General features: G+C 43.5%; 1 protein-coding gene across 4 annotated transcripts in view; it reads right to left on the reverse strand.

Annotated features, from left to right (window-relative positions):
* The window catches only part of LOC126470469 (syntaxin-binding protein 5), a 1,027,167-nt gene that overhangs the window by 398,835 nt on the left and 608,436 nt on the right, over positions 1-19,896 (reverse strand). The gene's annotated exons all lie outside the window — the stretch shown is intronic.

Here is a 19,896-nt window from a genome sequence, read left to right on the forward strand (position 1 = left end):
ATTCGAACTCGGAGACTCGGAATAATTACTGAATTAACACAGCGAGACAAGGAGTGCTGACGGGACCAATAAACGAAAGCAAATGCGCTTATACACCCAGTGCCACCGCGTCACAGACGCAGGCTCGGCCCTTTAAATAACGAGACTTTCGCAGTTCAAAAATACATTCAGTCGTGCTGCCAAACTGCCCGTACCACTAGAACTAGACAGAACATAGTCTATTGAGTTTCAGTGAAACCACGACAAGGTGATCGAAGATGGTCTGCCTGCTACCTGCTTGGTGACAACACCAAAATGCAGCCAACCTTACGCATACCACTGCCGTGGTCTGCCACTGCCGCCTACTGGGTCGTCGTGGATGAGATGACCGCTGTGCGACTACGGGCCATCGCAGATGATCTGCAAGCTGCCATCTCCACACCGGTCAGGCGTGGCGCATTTGCGCAACCCCCTGACCGTCTCGTGAGCACCTGCTGAAGTCTTGGTCGATCCGTTGTGCATGACCAGCGCCCAGTCTTCACGACAACCGATATCTTGGACCACAGTCGGCAGTCTCCTCCCGAGCGCGCGAAGGGCTGTCTTCAAGAGCACTGGGGTAGGAGCAGCACCATATCGCGAAACGTTCGGCGGGCGACGCCTCCTCGTCCCCACGCTCTCCCCAGCACTGCACGCGTTCGTGGCACTCATCTGCTGATTGACGCTACATCTCGCTGACGAGGCATCAGCAGATGCTCTGATATTTCTTCCCCCATAAGTATATGCTCTTATTGTTTACCAGAAGGCGGCCGTTGTGACCGAGCGGTTCTAGGCGCCTCAAGTCTGGAATCGCGCGACCGCTACGGTCGCAGATTCGAATCCTGCCTCGGGCATGGATGTGTGTTATGTTCTTAGGTTAGTTAGGTTTAAGTAGGAGACTGATGCCCTCAGATTTTAAGTCCCATAGTGCTCAGAGCCATTTGAACCATTTGTTTACCAAATTAGCTTCGCTTCTTTTGTTTACAGCTTCCAACTTTACGTCGCCACAACCGTGTCAGGACATCTAAAAACTTTAGATTTCGTTTTTTTTTCTTTTTAATCCTAGTAATAAGTTATTCATTCGATGACAGTGCGTCGACTGCACTGAGCAGCCTGGACCATGAGAATTTCCACTCCCAATACCTACAGAGTACGCATCCCCGGCAACGTAATTTATAGATGGACCATTAGCCATTTATACATTCGAATCACAACCATCCACCGCTGACAGCTCTACACGCATGCATCGATGCATGCACATTCTCAATCGCGAAGTCTCGATTTCAACCGCTTGTACGTTATTTTCCATGGTGCTACAGCCCTGCAAAGAGTGAAAAGCTTTTCGCAAACTCATTCTGTAGGGGACGTAAACATATTTATATTCATCCTGCTAAAGAGCATAATATTTTCGATGCAAGTTATACTACTGATATTTCGTAACAATATTGTCTAGATACTCCAGTAATAACAACATACCATGGCATCCTGCTGCGCCTATCACACCTCCTTTTATACTTTTAAAGATCCACGACGATGGCACATAATCATTCCAGTTCCGCTATTTTGCGTGGTAGACGTCTGTCGGAAGGGTGGAGACAGTCCTTCGTGAATATTATTCTTATGTATGGTACAGACCAACACATTAGTCTGACGGGATGTTTTTGATATATCGGAAGAGAGACACAGTAAACTCTTATAGGGGGTTCTATTGCAAGCAGTGGTATAACCGGTTACAGTTTGGATGCAGATAGTTCTCTCAAAACTACACCAATTTTGCTCATAAAACTAACAGAAATCGGCTGTATCTATTTTGGTGCAATCATGACTGTTTTTATTATTATCGTCACGATTGTGTGATTAAGAAACAGGTGTTACCCCAAGTATTGTGTTATTTCGTACTTCATAACCTCTAATTATAAACTAGACATCACTTGAATTATAGCTCGATGCAGAATCTAGAAAGGATTGCGTTCTTTTTCCTGACATGTAAGTCGTTTGTGTGAGGTTAAGTCTTGTGTTGAATTAACTAATCTCTTTCTACATGTGTTGACATCCACTTAATTTTTATTCAATCACCAGTATTACGAGCAGACGGATGGAATTGCGATTGGTAGCCCGTTGTCTCCTGTGATTGCAAATTTGTTTATGGAAGACTTCGAGGAACGTCCACTGGGGTCGGCGCCTTTGAAACCCACCTGTTTCTTCAGATATGTTGATGATACTTTTGTTGTTTGGCCTAAAAAAATGGTTCAAATGGCTCTGAGCACTATGGGACTTAACATCTGTGGTCATCAGTCCCCTAGAACTTAGAACTACTTAAACCTAACAAACATAAAGACAACACACACATCCATGCCCGAGGCAGGATTCGAACCTGCGACCGTAGCAGTCGCGCGGTTCCGGACTGAGCGCCTAGAACCGCTAGACCACCGCGGCCGGCGAGTTTGGCCTCATGATGGAGAGAATTTGAATGCATTTTTAGAACATCTGAACTCGATCCACCGGAACATTCGTTTTATGATGGAGGTGGAAGAGCATGGTTCTCTTGCCTTTCTTGATGTTTTGCTTCGGAGGAAGGTTGATGGATCATTAGGACATGCAGTTTACCAGAAACAAACTCACACTGACTTATTTTTAGAGGCTGATAGTTGTCACCTTCCGGCTCAGCATAAAGGGGTACTTCGTACCTTGGTACTCAGAGCACATGTCATTTCCGAACGGAGACTGTGCCAGTTGAGCTGTCCCATCTTGAAGCTACACTTCATCAGAACCGTTATAGTGAAAGACAGATTGAACATGCCTTGCGCTTGCGACAAACTGTGCATTGGATGACTGATGATAATACCGAGTGGACACCTAATTTTACTGCCTTTTTGTCTTACGCAGGAAGTACTACAAACAAGATCAGTCGCATTTTACGGAAATAAGATGTGAAATGTGTTTTCCGACCACTAACTAAAATTAATGTGCTATTGGGTTCTGTTAAGGATGATCTTTATTTGCGTAAGGCGGGTGTGTATTGCATTCCTTGTGGCTGTGGCATGGCATACATTGGTCAGACTATCAGGATCGTGGAGGATCGATGTACTGAGCATAAACTGCACACACGATTATAGCACCAAGTAGATCTGCTATTGCAGAACATTGTTTGGATACTGGTCACCCTATGTTATATAACAATACCAAGATATTGGCATGCACGTCCAGCTATTGAGACAGTGCTATTAAGGAAGCTGTTGAAATTAAATTAGCGAGCAACCTTGTAAACAGGGATGGAGGTTTTTGTTTAAACTCTGCTTGGAATCCTGCTCTCTCCCTTGTCAAAAAACAGAGGGACAGAGTCAATGCTACCTCACCTGCTAGTTCGTACTCTTTCACTATCGATACCTCTGACTTTGGTCATCTTTGGTGGCACTAGTGTTGCGAGCTAACATCCCATAGACGATCGGGCTCACATGCTGTTCTTCTTCGTCGAAATGTCTTGGCTCAACCTGGTCTAGGGGTTGAACCGCACGTGTCGCATTACACGCCCTAAATTTTGGTTAAATTGTCTGGCTGATGGCAAGTTTGTGATATTGTACGAAACATACAACGTTAATATAACATATAACAACATCGGAAACTAAATTAACGACCCATAAATGATGTAGGTCACACAGTTACGATTTGGTTAGAATAATGTTTATTCAGAAAGCAAAATAATAGCGAAAGTGGTCGTATTTAGAATTACTATTACATTCGAGCGCATACCCATTTGACATAGTTCGATCATTCACAATCTCATCGCAAATTCCTAGTCCAATGCTCCACCTCGTTAATTATGCGAAAAGTTTCACACCAGGCGCGTGGTTGCTCACCGCTCAGAGGTTAAGTCCCGCGATACCACACAACGCCAAATTTTCTAAGTACTTTCACTTCCTAGCTACCTAAAGACCGACTGTCCGCTTTCGCGTCTCCACCAGCACTGTGCCTCTGCCTCTGCCCATCCCCGGCCGCGTTTCCCGCGTGCCGAACATCCTCACTCAACTGACTAGGGCAGTTCCCTTTCCTGAAACCGTCCATTTGATTGGCTACAGCTTATTCTACATTATTTTATATTTTAACATAATTAAATAAAGCTTGACCACTTTCACGTTCTAAATAAAGTAACAGTAATATCCATATCATAGTTTTGAATGCCACGGCAGTAGCCTTGCACCAATGCGCTTTCTGATAAATAAATAAGGAACAATAGTAACTATTATGTACTAAACTTTACAACAAATATTTTATTACCTAATGATTCAATAAGGTGTCATGCTGTCATCGTTCAATGTGTTCTGTGTGGAGGAAATGATCTGATGCTTAACTGAAAATACTGATAATTTAAATTTACTATATCTCTTAAACAAATCAAGTTACCGAGTTGATATTTACAACATTTGTCATTTTAATGATGCGCTTCTATACGAAATGTCGATCGTTAAGATCGACCAAAAAGTTCAGATTTTAGCATTCAGGTCTTTGTTACAAAACTTGTTAATTTCAATGTTACTTATAATCCGTCTTGATTGCAAAAATATTTATTCACATGACGGGTTTTGGTTCCTCTAGAACCATCTTCAGATCTGCAATTTCGGTTACAGGAGTGACGCCGCATGTGAAGGTTGCTGTGTGGACGGGTTACCCCTGGAACCAAAATTGCCGATCTGAAGATGGTTCTAGAGGAACCGAAACCGGTTATGTGAATAAACATTTTTGCAATCAAGACGAGCCGGCCGCGGTGGTCTAGCGGTTCTAGGCGCTCAGTCCGGAATCGCGAGAGTGCTACGGTCGCAGGTTCGAATCCTGCCTCGGGCATGGATGTGTGTGATGTCCTTAGGTTAGTTAGGTTTAAGTAGTTCTAAGTTCTAGGGGACTGATGACCACAGATGTTAAGTCCCATAGTGCTCAGAGCCATTTGAACCAATCAAGACGGATTATAAGTAACATTGTATAACCAGTGATTGTGGTATCCCATCAGACATTATGTCTATTTTTGCATTGTGTATTTCACTTTAACAGTAAATCCTAAACTGTTATAGATATGATTAATATTCAAGTTTTATTGGGATCACCATGAAAATTTATGAAGGATGGTAGATTAAAATTACTGTGGCTTCATTCCCTGAATTACTACAGAATTAAATAGTTTCCATAAATGTTCCCTTTATAGCTGATCTTACGTCCACCACATTTAACACTGCTACATCTCCTTGGCCACAAACAGCGTCTACGGGGTTTGCCTATGACGTAGGTTCTCGTCTGTCTTACTCGCACACTACAGTGCTTAGGCCTCATTCAGCACAATAGACGCCTGTGAATTTCCCCATCTTATAGCGAATCTGCGATCTCTGTGGCACACAGTCCTGGACGACAGAGTTCATTTCACAATTCCTGATGGCTGACTCTTTCAGCCATATACTTAAATGAGAGCGAAATGTTCGTTAACTCACCGTGTTCAGTGTGTGTGTGTGGTTATCTTTCCTGAATTACTCCAAGAAAAGAGGTTTTAAATTTGCTTGTACATCACCTGTCCGTTGCAATTTGTGCCTTGAAAATGGCAAGGTGTAATCCCACTGAAATATCGGCGGTCGGTGTAAATATTACCTGGCTGAATTCCTGTACGTTGTTTGAAGGTGTGGTATAGTTCCCCTTTGGTAAAACGGGACTGGCCATATTGTACGGAACTGCAACGTCCTCTTGAATTACAGTTTCTTGTTGTCGAACGTAAAATGGCTGTCCCTTCCCCCGACATGTGAACCAATGGCGTGAAAGATAGTAGTCTCTAATGTTATTTCACATGCCTGTAATGTTTGTAATACACACGTGCATGACAGTTTATTTACAGACAATGATTTGAACGCGAGAGACGCTCTCAAGTTGGATGACGGTTTCGAAATAACGAGCACATCCTGTGGTGATCTGTAATTTTTGCAGCAAAATAGTGGAATTTTTTTCCCAAATTTACGCAGGGTGGAAATATATAGGCTTCTGAATTTTGGTCATATGAAATCGGTGGCGGTGCATTTTGTTGGATGTCGCAAAATAATGAGATGTAAATTGTATCCTGCAGTCGAATGTAAAAAAACTACACAGACTGTGCTCATAAACTAAAAAGAAAATGTCCTTTTCCATGGAAAGTGGAAATTTATTATCGTCGCGACTGTGTTGTTCTTAATAGATGCTCGATTATAAGAGATGTGTTTACGTTGGTGGTGGTGGTGGTGGTGGTGGTGGTGGTGGTGTCGTCGGGAGAGTCCAGTGTGTGTGAGATCGCCGATGCAGCTGTGCCCCGCCACATACGACAGTATCTGCGGTCGCTTTAGGCGGAGGACTTCCTGTTTTCAAAGCAGCGAATCTTTGAAAAACCGATCTGGAGATTTCTGCCGAATTTCGTTGTTGTTCCAGGGGGGTCCAGTATTGCAAGAAGCTTTCTCTTCTTGCCTTTTGTCTATCTGCGACTGATTTCTGCAGACTAGAGACAGTATATCAATGCCACCAGAAGGATGTCTTTGTGGACCGTCAGCGGCAGGATAGAACAGACCTCTATCCATATCTATAGTGAGAAGAGGGAGAGAGGGAGGGAGGGAGGGAGGGAGGGAGGGAGAGAGGGAGGAGGAGGAGATGAGGGGAGGAGGAGATGAGGAGGGAGAGGGGAGAGGAAGGATAAGACTGCCTCCAAGTTGGTTAGTTCAAGAAAGCTTATCGACGAAGACACAACTGCAGCTGCTGCACCTCTGCAATCTTCTGGGGTCGGTTTCTGCGGCAGTTGTGTTATTATGATGCTTTTTTCCGAATTTCCAGTTCATGAGTTGGATTATGACCCGTTGATTATGAGTGCTGGTTTTTGTTCACGACAATTTCGATGTGTAATTAGAAGAGCGATGCATTTTCCATCAGTTGTGGTAACATGTATTGGCTTTGATTACCTAGGCTGCAGGGTGATTGTTGAGCAGGCATACTTCAAACAGTCCTCAGTTGTATGCTCACAGGTAATATACTTGTTAAACTCCTCTCTGTCCAACGTCAGCATCTCATAAGCTGAGTATATTTCCCGCGGAAAAAAAAAAACTAATCTAACGTTCCTCTCCTGCATCTGGACAATTTCCATGTGTTCGTGGGTGCACTTGGGCTTTCCATCCAGAAGGACCAGGGTTCGCGTCTCAGAAATGGCACTGCCATTTTTTATTTGCCGCCAATTTCCGGGTGAGGGGTGGGGTGGGACGTCAGCCCAGCAGTGGGACAAAGGAATTCCCGCCAAAATTCGAAATTCTGTCCAATCCAATAAGGTAATGGGGAGGGGGATGGGGAGGGTGCAGGGAACCACGTGCAGGCTGAGGAAAACACGTTATCCAGGGGTGGGAGTGAGTGTGGTTGGGGGTAATTAATTGATCAATTTAATTAATTTGCATATCAATTTCATATCAAAGTTGCGCTCATGCTGCCCTTACCCCACTACTGGTAATCTCCTATGGACAGCATAGAGAATGCCTTTCATAGCTAAGACAGATGTAAAAACCACGCCGGCCGGAGTGGCCGAGCGGCTCTAGGCGCTTCAGTCTGGAACCGCGCGATCGCTACGGTCGCAGGTTCGAATCCTGCCTCGGGCATGGATGTGTGTGATGTCCTTAGGTTAGTTAGGTTTAAGTAGTTCTAAGTTCTAGGGGACTGATGACCTCAGCTGTTAAGTCCCATAGTGCTCAGAGCCATTTGAACAATTTTTTTGTAAAAACTACAGATGAAGAGACTGAACGAATGTATGATGAGATGAAAGAAATTATTAGGATAGTTAAGGGAGACGAAAATTTAACTGTGACTGGATTCCATAGCAGGGGAAGTATGACAAGGAAAAATTGTAGGAGAACGAATACTTGGAGAGAGTGAGGGGAGAGGAATGAAAGCCAACTGGTAGAATTTTGCACTGATAATTTAAGCAGTGTCAACACTTGTTTTAAGAATCATAAAGGAAGTCTGAATACGTGGAAGAGACCAGAAGGCACCGGGATGTTTCAGACATATAACAAAATTGTAAGACAAATTTCAAAACCAGATCTTAAACTGCGTAACATTTCTAGGGGCAGATGTGCTCTCTGACCATAATCTATTGCTTACGATCTGCAGATTAAAATTTAAGAAATTACAGAAATGTAGGAAATGAAGGAAATGAAGGAAACTGGTCTTTGACAAGTTGAAGTAACAAGAGGTTGTTGAGAGTTTCAAAGGGAACATTATGCAACGACTGACTGCAACAAGTGAAGTTAATAATTGGAGAGGGAGAACATGACTTGAATATGATTAGGATGTCCACAAGGATGTAGGCTGCAGTAGTTACGCAGAAATTAAAATGCTTGCACAGGGTAGTCATGCGTGGGGAGATACATCAAAGCAGTAATCGGGCTGAAGACGACGACAGATGATGATGATGGGCTTCATGTCTTATGCTACTTGACTGAGTGTCAACCTCTGACGTCACGACAGTTTTACTCGAGGATTGGGAAAGACGTCAATTTCGCGACATTTCAATGAAAATCGTAGTTTTCTCCTAATTCGTCACATTATAATTTAAACATAATTTACGGTAGTTCCTGTGGCTAGCTGTTTCACTAATAACTACCGTACATCACACAGCGAAAGGGGAAGCCTTGCAATTGGCGGTACTGAATCTACGGCACCGAGAACAATAACCGTCTACAGAGTTGCGGCAACACTGAGGCCTTTCCATAGAAAAGCATACAAAATCACTATACGTGATTTTTGTGGAAGAGAGTGAAGCAATCGCGCCAAGCCCATTTTAACTGTTGTAACTCTTCTTTCGCCGTACGCACAATAGATTAGGAGAGAAACGAACGTCACACCTTAAGCATATGGAATTTCAACTGTTTCCAGTACCCTAGACATACATGTTCCATGTCAAGTAGGGCCAAGAATTACTTACTTTGCGCACTTGCGAACGTTCTACTTGCATTAACATTGCTGTAGAGTACAATACAATACAATGGTGTTACTGATCAACGGTGTATCCTTGAAATTTAACAAATTCTCATGTTTTTTAAACAGAGGGTCTGCACAATAAGAAACTGGAACCGAAATATGCCCGAACTATTCACTTTTAAGATCAATACAACCAGATTAATAGACAAACAGAATTTTGTGAAATTGAATGAGTTATCCTAAAAAAGCTTCTGTACATCGAGGCAAGGAAAAGAAAGCATATATTATCTGCCGTATTGTTCCGATATTATGCCAGAAAGTTCATGGTACTGACTGACTGGAGAAAGATGACAGGCCTCTTAGTACTAGGTCATATTTTCCTCTCTTATAGAATCGGAGGTGTGTGTTATACAAATGTGGTAACTGACAATATCCACAAATTGAGAGGGATCGCTACTGATACCCAATAAGAGCACGCACGAGACATTCTGCGCCTGTGAAGATGTGTACGGTCTTTAGAAAGCTTGGAGAGAGAGAGAGAGAGAGAGAGAGAGAGAGAGAGAGAGAGAGAGAGAGAGAGAGAGAGAGAGAGGGGGGGGGGAGAAAAAAAAAAAATAAAATAAAACGTGACACACATGCACTGAGCGCTTTGGATATAATGGGCGCGCGGTAAATATGCAGTTGCAGTCACGTTTCATTACATCACTTTTCCCGACTAGTCCTGCTTTAGCTTACTTTGTGTTGTGATTTTTTTCAGTGGGGGCGTTTTTGACATCGTGATGCACAAATTTTAGACTTTTTTGGAGAATATAACAATGCACATTATTACAAACTGCAAGTACTCTCAATACATGACGCTACCACAGACAAGTCTCAGATGCCATCATCCAAACTTCCCACTGCTGTGCAGTTCTTAAGAAATTTTTAAAAAGGCTGCTCACTTGTTACAAAAATATCTATGCTTCCTCTGAAACACGGCGGAAATGACCATTCCACTGTATTGTCTGTTCACCACAGTTATCGAGGACTGGTAATGTGTCACGTATGGTGCTGGTGTTAGGAGTGGATGCTGAATGAAGCACCACGGTGACAGTATTCTAGGAACAAAACTAAGTTCTCTTCGAATCAATAGAAACATTTATAGCAGATCTTATGCAATTCGCGATGGCTTCTCTAGATCATTATTTTGTAACGGCGTCGTAGTCTTTTTTGGTCTGAAATGTAAGTCATTTACTTTTAACAGACTCGACCCTATTCACTACAATAATTACGCTGTTTGGGTAATATCTTGACCGTATATTAAAACGTAAATGTCGTGTGACTAGGGCCTCCCGTCGGGTAGATCGTTCGCCGGGTGCAAGTCTTTCGATTTGACGCCTCTTCGGCGACTTGCGATGGGGATGAAATGATGATTATTAGGACAACACAATACCCAGTCCCTGCGCGGAGAAAATCTCCGAAGCAGCCGGGAATCGAACCCGGGCCCTTAGGATTCACATTCTGTCGCGCATACCACTCAGCTACCGGAGGGCGGAAGACCATATATTGAAGTTTGCACTAAATAAGGAAGTATAGTGCGTTCTGCCGCAGTCTTTTAGCTCGTCTTCAAGATTAACAACGAACAAATATAAAGCATAAATTTGTCTACGTCAACAGTATTATCAAAATATGCAATGGAGTATTAAAATCAAAGTAGTAAAGTGATGCACAAAAATGGGGTATAGCGCTGTTTAGTAACTGCAAACACAAGAAGTTTCGGTCAGTGATAAAAAAATTAAAAAAAGACATTATAGAAAATGTAGCTATTAATCCTCCTTGACTTCTGCATCTACACTCACATACATACTCAGCAAGCCACCGTATGTTGCTTGACGGCGGGTACTTCGTACCACTACTAGTCGTTTCCTTTCCTGTTCCGCTCGCAAAAAAAAGTGAGCGAAAGACCACTCTCTATAGGATTAATACGAAGGCATATTTTCTCTTCATGACCCCTCATGCGAAATGTGTGTTGGCGGCAGCAGAATCGTTCTGCAATCAGCTTCATATACCGGTTGTCTAAGTTATCTGGATACTGTTCTGCGAAAAGAAAGTCTTCATTCCAGGGATTCTCATTTGAGTTCACGAGGCATCTCTGCACTCTCCCGTGATGATCCAGTCTACCGGTAAGAAATCTAGCAGCACGCGCCTGAATTGCATCGATATCTTCCTTTAATTCAACCTGGTACGGATCCCAAACACACGATCAGCAATTAAGAATGGTTCACATTAGCGTCCTATTGCGGTCTCCTTTACAGATGAACTATACTTTCCTAAAATTCTCCAATAAACCGATGTCGACCATTTGCCTTCTCTACCACAGCCTTCACATGCTCGTTCCATTTCACATCGCATTGCAACGTTACGCCCAGATAGTTAAAGGACCTGACTGTGTCAAGCAGGACACTAATACGCTGTATCGGAACATTACAGGTTTGTTTTTCCTACTCATCTACATTAACTTACACTTTCTTCAATTAGAGCTTTCTCCCATTCATCACAACAACTAGAAATTTTGTCTAACACATCTCGCATCTCCCTGCAGGCAATCAACTTCGACACTTTAGCGTACACCACAGCACCATCAGCAAATAACCATAGACTGCTGCCCACCCTGTCCACCAGATCATTTATGTATATAGAAAATAACAGCGCTTCTATCACACTTCCCTGGGACGCTCCTGACGATACCCTTGTCTCGTATCAACGCTCGCCGTCCAGTACAGACTAGGTTATATTAAGACTAGTCTTCGAAACACTCTCATAAATGGCAACCTCTTCCATATGCTCGCACCTTCGTCAGCAGTCTGCAATGGGGCACGAGTCAAATGCTTTAAGGAAATCTAGAAATATCGAATCTCCCTGTTGCCTTTCAGCCAAATTTCGCAGTATTTCGTATGACAAAGGGGCAACCTGAGTTCCGCACGAGCGATGCTTTCTAAAACAATTCTGATTCGTGGACATAAGCTTCTCGGTTTCAAGGAAATTTATTATATTCTGACAGAGAATATGTTCAAGAATCCTGCAGCAAACCGATGGTAAGGATATTGGTCTGTAATTTTGCGGATCCGTTCTTTTACCCTCGTTATACCAAATAGTCACCCGCCCTCTTGGGACTTTGCATTGGGCAAGAGACTCGCGATAAATGTAAGAAAGATAAGGGGCAGAGCCATGGAGTACTGTCTGTAGAACTGAATTGGGATTCCATTCGGACCTGGCGACTTATTTATTTATTTTTCCAACCCTTTCAGTTGCTTCTCTACGCCAGGGATGCCTATTATTACGAGGGTTTGTTGAAAAGTAATTCCTCCGAATTTTCTATGTGAAAACGATTAAAGATTTATAAAAATGTTCAAACGTTGGTAGTTTTCTTGTGGTAATGGGGGTGAGAAAACACCAGTGTGTGTGTGTGTGTGTGTGTGTGTGTGTGTGTGTGTGTGTGTGTTCCTAAGGGACCAAACTGCTGAGGTCATTGGTCCCTAGACTTACACACTACTTAAAGTAACTTATTCCAAGAACAACACACACACACACACACACACACACACACACACACACACACACACACGCCCATGCCCGAGGAAGGACTCGAACCTGCGGCGGGAGGGGCCGCGCAATCCGTGACATGGCGCCTAAAACCGCGCGGCCACTCCGCGCCGCAGTAAAGATTTATAAAACAAACTGTATTAACATTCTACATCTTTATTCTTCACGTCTACATATATATTTTTCAACACAGTCACTCAGGCGATGAACGCATTTCTCCCACCGAGAGTTTGTTGATACAGTCACTGCAATTTATTTGACTTCGTTGATGAAGCCACAATCTCGACTCCCCTTGCACCGCTTCATCACTGTCAAAAGTGAAGTCCTCGAAGGTGTTATTTGAGTTTTAGAAACAGACGAAAATCGGATGGGGCCAAGTCGGAACTGTATGGAGGATGATCGACGACAGTGAACCCATGGCATCTGATTGTTGCAGATGTCCCAGCGCTCGCGTGTGGTCTGGTTCTGTCAAACTGAAGGATAAGGTGCTCCATATGTGGACAAACTCTCTGAATTAGAGGCACGATTACAGCACGCTGTTTCTCACGCACCTACGGAGTTACGTTACACACGCCATGTGACACGCTACGATTTGGAGCCCTCTAGCGGCAAAAGGCTGCAAATATGTAGTTAAAAACGCTTTAAGCCTTTTCACATAAAAAAAATTCGAAGGCGTTACTTTTCAACACGCCTTCGTGTATCCTGCAGGCGGGAGTCCGTGCGACTGTCAAACGTTGCAATGTTGGTTCGATTCTCCTGCGTGAATGATTTCTTAACACTTCAGATTTTCTTTTATTGTCTTCTACTGCCACGTCAGAGTGGTCACCGAATGACTGCGTATCAGACTTCGTCCCACTTAGCGAGTTTACAGAGGACCAGAATTTTCTCGTGAAATGTATTCACAGTTGCGAACATGAATAACCATCAGCTGTGTGATGGAATGACGACAATGATAATTTGTGCCGGGCCGGGACTTTAACCCGGATTTGCTGCTCGCATTACCATTAACTATCTGAGCACTCTCCACGGCCAGAGTCAAACTTCCGTATGACAACCACGTGTCTATATCCTGTACTCGTACATTCGTTATGTATATTCCCGTACAGAGGAGATATTTTAGTTGAAAGTCGCTTGTCCGCTGTTGGCGAATTCGGAATGCGTGCATGTCCGAAGGAACACTGCATTGTCATTATCAACGTCACATGCACTGCAATATCTTTTCATAAGAATTTTCTCGGGATCTCGGTCAGATCTTTTGCTAAGGTAAGATTGTGGTAGTTGTATGCTTCGCGCATCGATATTTTCACAGACGCATGAATTTCTACAACTTTTGCTTGTCATCACTTGCACGTTGCTTTCTGAACCGACAGTCCAACTGTCTCTGCTTCCTCAGCTTTCTCCGAATTTTGTTATTAAAACACGGTCCTTAATCCACTTACACGGCACAAATTTCTCCAGAGCGCGATTTACAATCCGTTTAATGTTTGCCCATAATTCCTCTACGTCCATCACATTGGAACTAAGTGATGTCCATTCATTGTCTAAATGGGATGCTAACAACTGCTTACCTGCCCTTCCCAGCAAAAACACACTCTTACCCTTCTTGGTGGATTTGTTAACTTCAGGAACCATCGGCGCTATGATATCATGGCACTAAACCCTGTCTCTTTACTGATACCGTCCATAAAGTCAGGCCTGTTTGTAGATACGAGGTCAGAAATATTTCCATTGCGTGTAGGCTGTCGACCAAGCTGCCAGTTTTCGGGAAACGTGTGACATTCTACCGCAACACTATCGTTAGTGACACACAATTTCCTTGTTTATGATAACAGTTACTTCATACAGGGGTTTTCCTATAGGAACTGTCGAAAATGGATCCAACTATTCGACGAGACAGTGGAATTGCTTTAATATCTGTCTCAAATGAACTATTACAGTAAGTCGTCTAAATTAAAGAGGCTTTCCAATGAATTTCAATTATTTTCTGCTGCAACAAGGACTTTGTAAAGGGCATCCCGTCACGATTTAACATTAAGGTGCGAGAGCAAGAGGCACGACACATCATCAGAGAATGGACTAGTACTGAAACAAAAAGGGAATATGTTCATCATAAACAATGAGGAGCGGGGCGTGCATTTTGAGAGTCTCACAACCCACGCTAATTCTTAGTCTCCATATCATCTGAAAACTAACATTTCCAAGGTTTGTACTGCTGTTACCGGCACGTAGCATTACTGATGGCTGAAGAAATGGTTAAGGCAATGCAGATAATCTGTGAGGAAATACCGACGAATCCATTCAGAACAATTATTATAGGTACATCAGCCGAAGTATGCCATTCTTCATGGTCAAAAGAGGCAATGGCAGCAGCGAACACGTACGACAAAAGCTAGACAGAGAGCGCGCACACGCACAGTTCCGACATTCTCCTCTCGAAAGTTAAGCTCGCTACGGCACGGCGACGATTGTGCGCATAGTTGCGACATTGTTTCCGCAGCTAAACTTTGCAGATGCCTCGCCAACCAGGTCGTACCTCTGGCTTCTGAGCTGTTGCCTCACAGTCAAAAGATGAGGCATGCTCAACCGCCTCTCTCTCTCTCTCTCTCTCTCTCTCTCTCTCTCTCTGTGGGGGGGGGGGGGGGGGGCGCGTGCTTCTGTTGTTTCGTCATAGCTCAGCACTTTATGTTTCTTAACAACGTATGGTTTAGAATTTTCGGGTGCCTGCCCGGGTCATGTCTCAATTTCACCACGATATTTCAGTAAACTGACTGATTTCCATCTTCAGATGGTTCCTGATAATTGCCGCTCTGTTCGTGTCGGCCTCGTATATACGATGCACGTTACTCGCTCGATCATTCCGCTACTGTTGCTATCTAGCAAAATACACAGAGGTAACAAAAGTCATTGGATACCTCATAATACTGTGTCGGATCTCATTTTGCCCAAAGCAGTGCAGGAACTCGAGATGGCATGGACTCCCCAAGCCGTTGGAAGTTCCGTGCAGAAATACTGAGTCATGCTGACTGTATAGCCGCCAGTATCTGCGAAAGTGTTGCAGGTGCAGGATTTTGTGCACGAACTGACCTCTCGATTACGTCCCATAAATGTTCGATGGGACTCATAGCGGGAGATCTGGGTGGCCAAATCATTTGCTCGAGCTGTCCAAAATGTTCCTCAAACCTATTGCGAACAATTCTGGCCCAGTGAACATGGCGCATTGTCATCCATAAAAATTCCATCGTTGTTTGGGAACTTTAAGTCAATGAATGTCTGCAAATTGTCTCCAACCAGCCGAACACAGCCATTTCGAGTCAATGACCCAGTTCATTCCGTGAAAACACAGCCCACATCACTATGGAGCCTCCAACAACTTGCACAGTGCCTTGTTGACAACTTGTGTCCATGGCTTCGTGGTTTCTGCGTCACACTCTGAACCTAACGTCAGCTCTTACCAACTCAAATCGGGATTCATCTGACCAGGCCACGGTTGTCCAGCCGCCTAGGGTCTGATCCGTATGGTCACGAGCCCACGAGAGGCGCTGCAGGCGATGTGCTGTTAGCAAAGGCAGTTGCGTCGGTCGTCTGCTGCCATACCTATTAAAGCCAAATTTCGCCTCACTGTCCTAACACAAACGTTTGTCGTACATCCCACATTGATTTCTGCGTTTATTTCACGCAGTGTCGCTTGTCTGTTAGCACTGACAACTCTACGCAAATGCCGCTGCTCTCGGTCGTTAAATGACGGCCGTCGGCCACAGCGTTGTCTATGCTGAGAGGTAATGCCTGAAATTCTGTATTCTCGGCACACTCCTGACACTGCCGATCTCTTAATACTGAATTCCCCAATGATTTCCCAAACGGAATGTCGCATGCCCCTAGCTCCAACTACTGTTCTGTGTTCAAAATCTGTTAATTTCCGTCGTACGGCCGTAATCACGTCGGAAACCTTTTCACATGATTACCTGAGTGTGAATGACAGATCCGTCAATGCACTGTCGTTTTATACCTTACGTACGCGATACTACCCCCATTAGTATAGGTGCATATCGCTATCCCATGACTTGTCATCTCAGTTTATGTCAGGGTGAAATGAAAAAGTAAAGTATTTTCACTGAATCCAGTGGCCTCAAACTTTTGTAGTTAATTCAGGCGTTTTACAGTAATCGAGACTGTTTCAGACTCAAAAATGTAATTACAAAGCCATACAAGACCTTCAGCGAAACAGGTCAAAGTGTCACAATAGAAGGTTTCCACCAAGAGCTACACACATCACAGATGCCATAGAATATAGACATCTTCGAAGAAATACAAACACATATGCTCCGCCGTTCTGGCCTAAGACGTGCCCATCGGGACCGACCTACTATCGTGCAACCCTAAGTGAAAGGCGTCATCTAGTACGGAGTCAGTATGGAGGGGATAATGGAATGTAGTCGAATTAAGTCGGGTGATGCTGAGGGAATTAGATTAGGAAATGAGACACTTAAAGTAATAAAGGAGTTTTGCTATTTGGGGAGCAAAATAACGGATGATAGTCGAAGTAGAGAGGATATAAAATGTAGACTGGCAATGGCAAGGAAAGCGTTTCTGAAGAAGAAAATTTTGTTAAGATAGAGTATAGATTTAAATGCCAGTAAGTCTTTCCTGAAAGTATTTGTATGGAGTGTAGCCACGTATGGAAGTGAAACATGGACGATAAATAGTTTGGACAAGAAGAGAATAGAAGCTTTCGAAATGTAGTGCTACAGAAGAATGCTGAAGATTAGATGGGTAGATCACATTACTAATGAGGAGGTATTGAATAGAATTGGGGAGAAGAGGAGCTTGTGGCACAACTTGACCAGAAGAAGGAATCGGTTGGTAGGACATGTTCTGAGGCATCAAGGGATCACAAATTTAACATTGGAGGGCAGCGTGGAGGGTAAAAATCGTAGAGGGAGACCAAGAGATGAATACACTAAGCAAATTCAGAAGGATGTACGTTGCAGTAGGTACTGGGAGATGAAGAGGCTTGCACAGGATAGAGTAGCATGGAGAGCTGCATCAAACTAGTCTCAGGATTGAAGACCACAACAACAACAACAACAACAACAACAACAACATGGAGGGGCATGGGGACAGCACACTGCTCTCCCGGTCGCTGTCCCATTGGGAGCTGCCTCTTCTCATTCCAGTAGCTCCTCAACTGCCATCACAAGGCCAAGTGAATCCCGTTCGGTCTTCCATCAAGGAAAAACCCCTGACAGTACCGGGAACTCAACGTGGGTCCTGCGCACGGTTGCGCGCCATGCTGACCACTCGTCTAAGGAAGCAGACACAAATACAGATACACAACCAAAAATGGAAGAGTGGAATCTCTGATGAAATGTGGTTCAAGAACACACAGTTCTTTACTACCTTTTAGTCAGTCATTTTAAAGCACAACGTTCGTAACACGTAGTTTGTATGGCTGCATTTATATGAAAACACCGTTTCTTAATTTTAGAATAATCAGAGCCATGCAAATTTGCGAGCTAGTGTTTTATTTTTTGAAATAATAAATTGTTATATTCTACCTGATAGCGGTCGCTAAGTAATCTTTAAAGAGTTTTACCCGTGCTTGGCACCGCCGCACTCCAAAATACGTGCGCCGCCAGGTACGACGCCGCGTTTTCTACAGCCGTCACCGCGAATGCTTACGCCGCTGCCAACGAGACGCAATCATCCCCCCACCGGAGCTCCAGCGGCAGGTCCGCTTAAGTTCAAACATCAATGCACAGAGCCAGTCTTGTGTGTATGCCATTTCATAGCACGTAGATACTTTTGCAGAAGTCGGGGCTCGTAATCGATGGAATAGTCATGGCACTGAAGACTGAATTGTAAACGTTTGTACCTGTACATTTTTCGATATTCATATCTACTGTTAGCAACTGACTCTGCAACTACAGGAAACAAAATTATGTATTACTTTTACTATTTGCTATTATATGTAGAAAATATTAATATCTGAATTCTCTGTGCACGAACCGCATCTCTTTCGCTCCTATATCCACTAGAGAACCGCGAAGCGTGCAGAGGAAGTTACAACACTGTTAATACCAAATATACACAAGCAAATTGTGTAAGACTCAGTATAGAGTGACAGCTATCGCCAGCATCGACAGATCCGTAGAAAGTATTGATTTGATCCTGCATCTCGGTTTTACAGCTCAGTAAACAAAGTGTTATTAGTAAATCACACGACGATCGCCGAAATTAAATCAGTTACACTGATGAAACCAGGGTATAACATCAGAAGAACGAACCCCCACTGCCCTAAGCAGTTTCCCACAGCCAACCGAAAAACAAATGAAACTACAAAAAAATTGTGCAAAGATCAGATATATGCTTCTTTTTAATTGCAACAGTTGCGTAAATGAGACTTTACACACACAAGCATGTTCCATTAATAACAATCTGAGCAACATACCGACCAATTGCAGCTGTTAGAATAAATAAATATGTTCTACAACAACAACTGAAAGTCACGGTCGAGAAAAGGCCGATTTGCTAGAAACGGTATCTTCAATGGACCTCAGATACTAGTAGCGGTGCTACTTAGACAGGGCTTTTTCTGCCTTTCTTGTAAATTTTACGTAACTGAATTGCCTTATATCACTTCCAATAACATTCGACTCTACTGAAAAGAGCTTCCACTTATTTGTGTGCGCTGTCCTTCGATATGTGTCTATCTTGAGGTAAATTACTATTGAATGAGTGCAATACGTTCTCCCAGATCGCAGACAGCTCAAGCTTAACTACATTCCCCATCTACAGCAAAACCAAGAGGAGGAGGCCACTTCAGTATGCCGAAGGTTGCAGAAGGAAATAAAGAATTCTGTCTTAAGTAATTCAGCTGAATTCTTTCCCATGTAATGGTATCGCTAAAATAACAAAATACTGTAGTTATTTTTATATAGCTATTGTATGCTCTCAGATAGTTGTGTATCAAGTAACTAGATCTTACTTTCCACGTATTCCAAGTCGTTTGCGGTACTACTGGACGGCGTATTTATTCATGTTGTTGTTTGTGTGCAAGAACCTGTCGCCGTTGATGTCATTACATGCGTTATACGAACTTTGCTGCACAAAATTGTGGAAGTAAATCAACTGCGTTTTTCTTGAAACAGCAGATTTAGCATTCGCGTCAAATGTGGTATGGAAATTACACAAAAATTAACAACATTACAAAGATCTAAAGGCCACTCGCACGGTATATGGCTACAGTGTATGAAGTGCCATGTGTTATATATACTGTTTCACAAAGGTAACTGTCCGCCCGTCCGGTTAGCCGTGCGGTCTAACCCACGCTTTCCGGTTTGGGAAGGA

This window comes from Schistocerca serialis, chromosome 3, assembly GCF_023864345.2.
Source record: "Schistocerca serialis cubense isolate TAMUIC-IGC-003099 chromosome 3, iqSchSeri2.2, whole genome shotgun sequence".
NCBI classification, from domain to species: domain Eukaryota; kingdom Metazoa; phylum Arthropoda; class Insecta; order Orthoptera; family Acrididae; genus Schistocerca; species Schistocerca serialis.